Below are 8,093 nucleotides of genomic sequence, written 5' to 3'. Positions count from 1 at the left end.
TTGCAGAGCATTACCCACTTGCTTGGGTCACTGCACCCACATGGGATACCTGGAAGCATCTCTTGGCTTTTGACCAGAAACAGCATCATTTTACCTAGCAGTAGTGCTCAAATAGAATGAAGTACAAGCTATGTATGGATTTCAAAATCTTTGCACCAAAAGAAGTCCATCTATTTTTTTCTATGAACTTTTTGAAGCCTCAGTGTATTATAGGACCATATGGACCAAAAATGGCTTTTCCTTTGCTTACATTCATTATGTTAAAGAAAGTTCTAGGGATAGTGCTGTGGTGTAGTGGTTAATGCAAATGCCTGCAGTGCTGGTCTACATTATGAGTGCCCATTTGAGACATAGGTGCTCTACTTCTGACTCAGCTCTTTCTATGGCCTGGGAAAGCAGTAGAAGATGGCCAAAGTGCTTGTAAACATGTACCCATGTGGGAGATCAGCCCAGCTTGAGCTGTTGTGGCCATTTGGGGAGTGAACCAATGGATGGAAGTTCTCTTCCTCTGCCTCTGCCTCTTTGTAACTCTGCCTTTCAAATAAACAAACCTTAAAAAAAAAAGAAAGTTCTGTGGCTGAATAGTGTAGAAAATTCTAGCGCCCCCTCCCTGTCATTCCAATTGGCTCAGGGATAGAAATTCCTTGCATGACACAAAGATCCTGGTGCAGGTTGCCAAATGTGACATTTGGAGTTCTAATCATCTCTAGTGCTGGGTGGCAATTCTGTCCTTATTCCCTTAGTTGAACTTCAGGAGGGCCAATGTATTCTGTGACTAAGATGGTTTTAAATTCTGTCTCCTGTCATAACGTCCCAGGCTTCCAGCAGAAGTTCTCCCTTCACAGTAAAGAGATTGTGGCTATGTTCTTCCTGGTGGCAGCAGATGATAAGTTTGGGAAGCAATAAAACAATGTGGGCTCATGTTTTATCAAAAAAGAAAAGATTTCATTACTTGAGCGCCTATTTGGAAGTGGAAATTATCCTAATTTAGTGTTGCTTTTCTCGTATAGGATTCCTAGAACATGAAAGAGAGACAGACTATCAAACAATAGTGTACATGAGCTGGGAGAAAGTATGCAAATTAACTAACCTCTTCATGTTTTACATGGGAACGTGGGACAAGCACTAGAAAATTTTCTTCTGTTCCAAGCTGAGGACTCTGCTTGAGGATTTCTCACTCCCAGGGCATATTGTTTTTCCTATTCCACCAGAATGGAACCCTTTTGCTGAGGGGACAGATATTAATTCCCTCCAAATCAAGTGTGAGTGCGGATTTCAGGTTATTTCAATCAGAATTCCATAGCCAGTCAGCAGGGTGGGGTGAATGAATCCGGGAACAGCCAGTTTCCTTGTGACTAAATCAAGCCCAATATCACTAAGGACTCTTGGATTTCTTTGGATTTTTTCACATTTTTCTCATTTTTCATGGTTTGTAATGAATTTTCTGATGTGAGCTTTGGATTTGAGGCTGGAATATGGAGTTCAGGGCACAGGGGGAATGGTCTTTTTCAATCAGGGCACAACTGTTGGCTTGCTCCAATTCTGGCTTTCTGTCATGGTTTTGGGTGCCTCAGCCGATTTTTGCATTCTTGAGCCGCAATTTCCTAAATTGTTTCTGGGTCTGAGTTTGTTTTGCCTTCTCCCTTCCCAAATGTTGTATTCTGATGCAATACAAACAAGAGTTTAGACAAAGTATCCATTAGGACATAAAAACACACAACAAATTGGCGTTTCATGCTTAGAAATCTACAGGCAACTTGACCAAGAGGAGTTTCTGTATTTTGGAAAATGAAATGGAACCCTTTTGCTGAGGGACAAGTTATTAATTACCTCCAAATCGAGTGTGAGTGCTATTTTCAGGTTAACTCAATCAGAATTCCACAGCCCAACTAACTAAAAAAAGACCCAAATCATTAAAATCAGAGATGAAAAAGGAAACGTACAACAGACCCCACTAAAATAAAAAGAATCATCAGAAATTACTACAAGGACTTGTATGCCAGCAAACACTGAAACCAATCAAAAATGGATAGATTCCTGGACACATGCATCCTACCGAAATTGAACCAGGAAGACATCGAAAACCTAAACAGACCCATAACTGAGACAGAAATTGAAACAATAATAAAGGACCTCAGAAGAAAGATAAGCCCAGGACCAGATGGATTCACTGCTGAATTCTACCAGACATTTAAAGAAGAACTGACTTCAAAACTTCTCAAACTATTCAGAACAATTGAAGAAGAGGGAATCCTCCCAAATTCTTTCTATGAAGCCAGCATCACCTTAATTCCTAAGCCGGAGCATTGAAAGAGAATTTCAGACCAATATCCCTGATGAACATAGATGCAAAAATCCTCAACAAAATTCTGCCCAATAGAATGCAACAGCACATCAGAAAGATCATCCACCCAGACCAAGTGGGATATATCCCTGGTAAGCAAGGATGGTTCAATGTGTGCAAAACAATCAATGTGATACACCGCATTAACAGACTGCAGAAGAAAAACATATGATTATTTCAATAGACGCTGAGAAGGCATTTGATAAAATACAACACCCTTTTCTGATGAAAACTCTAAGCAAACTGGGTATGTAAGGAACATTCCTCAATACAGTCAAACAATTTATGAAAAAAAACAGCCAACTTCCTATTGAATGGGGAAAAGTTGGAACCATTTCCACTGAGATCTGGTACCAGACAGGGATGCCCACTCTCACCATTGCTAGTCAATATAGTTCTGGTGTCGCTCCCCGTCTTCGTGGAGGAACGACACAGGACCCTGCGCTGTTCTTTCGTCTGCTAGGCCCTCCCCGGGTTTGCTGCTGGTTCTTCCCAGGTTGGCTACCGTCCCTTCCACCTCCGTGGAAGGGCGGTTCCCCCTGCCACATTTCCCACTTCCGCGGGGGAGCGGCACACCGCCGGCCAACTCTCTCGGGGGCTGCACAGGTGTTCCTTCAGATAGATGTTCCCCTTAGATGTTCCTGGTGCATGTTGTCTCTCTCCTCCTTTATAGTCCATCCACAAATCCCAACTCTGCTACCCACACGCCGAGTACGCTGCTCTCCTCCAATCAGGAGCAGGTCCTACAGTTTATTGGTTGAACTGGAGGCAGCTGCGTAGAAGCTGTTTCTCCCTTCTCAGCACCATATTGTGGGAGAGCAGATGCATAGAATAAGTCCTAATTCCAGTAACAGTCTAGTCTGGGTTGCTCACCACTTTCTGGAAGTTTTAGCCAGAGCTATTAGGCAAGAAAATGAAATTTAAGGGTTACAAATTAGGAAGGAAGAACTCAAACTATCCCTGTTTGCAGATGATATGATTCTTTATTTAGGGGACCCAAAGAACTCTACTAAGAGACTATTGGAACTCATAGAAGAGTTTGGCAAAGTAGCAGGATATAAAATCAATGCACAAAAATCAACAGCCTTTGTATACACAGGCAATGCCATGGCTGAGGAAGAACTTTTAAGATCAATCCCATTCACAATAGCTACAAAAACAATCAAATACCTTGGAATAAACTTAACCAAGGACGTTAAAGATCTCTACGATGAAAATTACAAAACCTTAAAGAAAGAAATAGAAGAGGATACCAAGAAATGGAAAAATCTTCCATGCTCATGCATTGGAAGAATCAATATCATCAAAATGTCCATTCTCTCAAAAGCAATTTATATATTCAATGCAATACCAATCAAGATACTGAAGACCATCTTCTCAGATCTGGATATATGATGCTGAAATTCATATGGAGACACAGGAGACCTCGAATAGCTAAAGCAATCTTGTACAACAAAAACAAAGCCGGAGGCATCACAATACCAGATTTCAAGACATACTACAGGGCAGTTGTTATCAAAAGAGCATGGTACTGGTACAAAAACAGATGGTTTAATTGTGTTGCATTAAAATTTTTATAAAATGAGTAGAATTAATAAAGACTAGTATAATCTTAAGAAAAAGTAAAAAATATGCAACACAGATAACCAGTGAGAGAAATCCAATGGCAACTGCAATTAAAAGATGAAAAGTTTTGATAAAATTAAGCATCTAATCACAAAAATAAACTGTGAGTAAAGCAGTAAAAATAGTTATTACTTATTATAACTAAGATGGGCTGCAATGCACCTATAATATAAACCATAATTGTCATAGAACACTGAAAGCTATTTCCCTCGCAACACAGCTGTACAAGCTGCTCTCCTTGTATTTTCTGTCTTCAACAATGTCCTGATGTGCAGTTAGGAAATTTAAAAAACGGAAATTGTTATGTAGAAGCTTATGTTTTTAAGCAGCAAAACCATCAATACATGTTAATGAAACATTATATACGGAGATAATCCCATAAAATTCAAAACAAATAAAAACTGACCAGAGAATTATGCAGGATTACTGTGTATAAGATCAATATATAAACCCAATGTGTTATGACATGCCAGCAAGAACGAAACAGACAACAATATTAAATTACAGAATACAGAACTAAAAGTGAATATCTGTAATAGAAACAAGAGAAAGAGAGGTCAATCTATGTAATGTATTTTTTAGTATCTTAAAATAGTCCTGGAGTCATTTTTTTAAAAAAGTCAAATGACCTTACAAAAGAGCCAAGAATATAAATCATATAAAGACCCAGAATACTGGAAAGATTCAGCATTCTGTTACACATGAGACCATTATTGAAAGTCCAAGGGTCACAAGATTTTAATAGGGTCCTGGAAAAAGGAGGGAGGGACAGTGCTCTGATGTCATGATCATCAGGGAGGTGAGAGCGGCCCCTGATGTTGGGAGGATCAAGCTGCAAAGATGAGGCAGTTTCAGACCTGAGACCAAGCAGAGTTCCTCTCTGCCCCCACCTGCCACAACCCCAAGCTATGGCCGTCATGCTAGGAGCATTTGGATTGGCTGTGTGTTCTCTGATGTTATGCATGCTCATTGTGAGGGCAGACTTTAAAATCAGGTGTTCAAAGGCAACACTGCTGAACCACACAGCATCTTCTTTTCTGGCATCTCAATGTTAGGCTTTCTGGGTTTGTTCCTGAGAGAGGTCTCAGGTGTTTCACCCATTGCTGCTCTGTGAACTTCCCTCACCACACTCAGGAGCCCTCAGGAGGCTGCTGGGATTCATTGGAAGCTGGAAAGTGGTGAGTGTCAGAGACCAGTATTCTATGGTCGCAGGAGGTGAGCTGGGCCAGTAGCCAGGACCCTGGTGTCCTGTCCTGTGTCTAAAGGAAAAGGGTTTGTGTGAACCCTGGGGCCTCACAGCTTTCCAAATTGATGGTGGTTACCGAATCCACATGGAGAAATGAACTTCCACATGTGATCTGATATCCTTTGGTTGAGAAACGAGGTCACTAGTTTACAATTCAGTCCTGTCAGCACAGCTCTTCCTAGGTTCTGAGTCAGGTTTTGTTGGATGCTAATAACAGGATAGTACAGACTCAGTAATGTAGACAGAAATGGTATTTGTCCCATGGTTTGGGTCCAAGGTCGGAGGGCAGTATCTGTTGATGGTCATCTTGTTGGCAGAGGTTTGGGTGGCACAGAGACCATATGACCGAATAATGAAATTGCAGGAGGTTCAAATGTGAAGTAGTTTCTATAGCACACACCTGGGAATAAGCAGTCACTCAATAATCACATGAATTGATTTAGCCTAATCACTTCATTGGGGTCCCGCCTGTTCCCAATGATTAATCTCTCCTAATTGGGATTAAAGGCCTTCACACCCTTCTGTGGAGAGTAATATCTTTGTAAAGGCCAATCATTCTTCACTCCCTAACCCCAAGCTAACTGGTGTGAGAACTGAGAATCAAATACACTGTTGAACACACAGTAGTTTCATTATGCATCCAAATTTGGTTTAGTCAAATGATAGCTTGCAGCATTTGAGAATATCTCAGAATATCAGATTCTGCTGGCTATAAAATGGTTTATAAATTTGAGAGTTCATTTGTGACTGGTAAAAGAAAAAAAATTCTTTTCTCCTCAATGCCTGTACCTTTGATTTTAAGACTCAGATATTCCATGGGTAATATGAGTGGCTATGATCCTGTCTAATACACAAATTTCAGGCCACAGCTAAGCTCATGCAAGTAAGATAGCTTTAGAGGGGATCTCTGGATAACTTCATAATTTTGACTTGAGCCAGAAAATCAAATACATGCTTTTCATTGGTATATGCCCGGGATGTGTTTATGCTAAAATCTTAATCCGTTATGTCTACTAACTCTATATAATGTCAGCAATGAACTGTTGATAAGTCATAGGTGTTATAGATGTGTTGTTTGATTTTAAGCAAACAACACACATTTGGTGTTAGTGACCACGAAAATGACTGCACAGGTCACAGACTTAAACTGATTGTAAGTGTTTGATTTCTGGTGAGAATTAAGACCTTGGAGGAGGGAGCCAATGCAAACTGTTGGGAGGGAAAAGTAAAAAGTGTGGAACTCTCAGAATTAAATGTTCTGGCTGCTGAGGTTTGTCTTAGTTCCTGAGAGTGAATCCCCTTAGTCTGCATCTCCTGAGAGTGATCCCCAAAGTCTGGGAACCTGAGTTTGGTGTCCCTTGATACTGTGGGATAAAGAGGTTGTTTCCTTTTAATTGCACTTAGTACACCAGTTTAGAAATTATGTGCCATGATTTCATGTGAGACATACATACTCTTGCATAGATCCCTAATATACAGTAATAAAACCTGAAAGGAAGACAATTGTTGACATCTTTGTTTTCTGCTAAATTTGAATAAGAATGTTAACATCCATGGAACTAATATTCAGGAAAATATAGGGGCCTTGGTCAGTTCAGGTATTTTCCCAATCTCTTGTACTTCTGCCCCCGAGAGGAAAGTCCTGGTTGTTTGATGTTTTTGTTTGCTTACTTTCTGTTTCTCTAAACCATGAGTTTTGCTAGCTTTGTTTGGTATTTGTGACAATATCTTTCTTGATTTTTGTTCCTCATCTGCTAATTCTTGGCCTTTTTTGTTACATTATGGCAAAATGCTGTCATGTTATAGATTGTGTATAGACTGTGCTTCTGTAGGAAATATTGATAGTTAAAATGGATTGTCTATCTTTTCTTCCATATATACTGATTTTTGGGCCTTTTCAACACTTGAAGTGACCTTAATTATTTATTTTCTCCATCTAGTGTTAGCTGATGTATCTGCCCAATGACATATGGATAACTATTAATTACCCCTGGTTGGGTATTTATACCATTGTGTTTATTTGTTCTGATAAACACTGGGCAATCCTTGCAGTTTTGTAAGCATTTTTCTTAAATATTCTGATGCTCTATCTATGAACACTGATATGAAACACTGTACTATCCTCATAGAAAATGATCTGCTCATCTCACTGTGTAACCCTTTTAAATGTTCTGACACAAATCCTGATTAACCTGAAGTGCATATTGCTTTTCCAGGCTTCAATGTAATGGTGCTATAATGGACCATGTTTCTGCATATTTTCTATTTAATCATTTTACATCTTCATTCTATTTTACTTTTGAAATCCGTACATATGTATCTTAAGTTGACAAAAATGTAATGTATTTAGCACCTAAAATTGGTTTGGAACACTATTTCTTTGGAAGCTCCGATATCTTATAAAAGAATGTTCTCAACTCTTTACTCCTATCGTTTATATAATTTCTGTCATTATTTTTAATGATCAGAAACTGTAACAACACTGTTCATTGTTAAGTTTTTATTAAAATGATAATATTATCTGTTAGGTTACGTTGGAATAAAGAATATAAATATTTTGCTATACCTCCATTTGCTTTCAGTCTTTTCTTTACTTGGATGACTTCCAAGACTATGTTGCTCTTTATGTCTGATGAATTATTTTCTAATTTACTTGATAGAAAAAGAGAGGCAATGAATGAGAGAAAGAGCTCCTATTCACAAGTTCACTTCGCAAATGCTCACATCTTCCAGGGAGGGGTCAGATCTAAACCTGAGAGCAGGTAACTCACTTCAGGTTTTCCATGTGGGTAGCAAAAACCACATGTCCTGAGACATCATCATGACTTCCCAGGGTCTGCTTTAATTGGAAGCTGGAGTTAGGATCAGAATCAGGAA

The sequence above is a fragment of the Oryctolagus cuniculus genome, chromosome X (assembly GCF_964237555.1).
Source record: "Oryctolagus cuniculus chromosome X, mOryCun1.1, whole genome shotgun sequence".
NCBI classification, from domain to species: Eukaryota; Metazoa; Chordata; class Mammalia; order Lagomorpha; family Leporidae; genus Oryctolagus; species Oryctolagus cuniculus.
The sequence above is the reverse complement of the archived record's forward strand: the minus strand, read 5'-3'. Positions refer to the sequence as shown.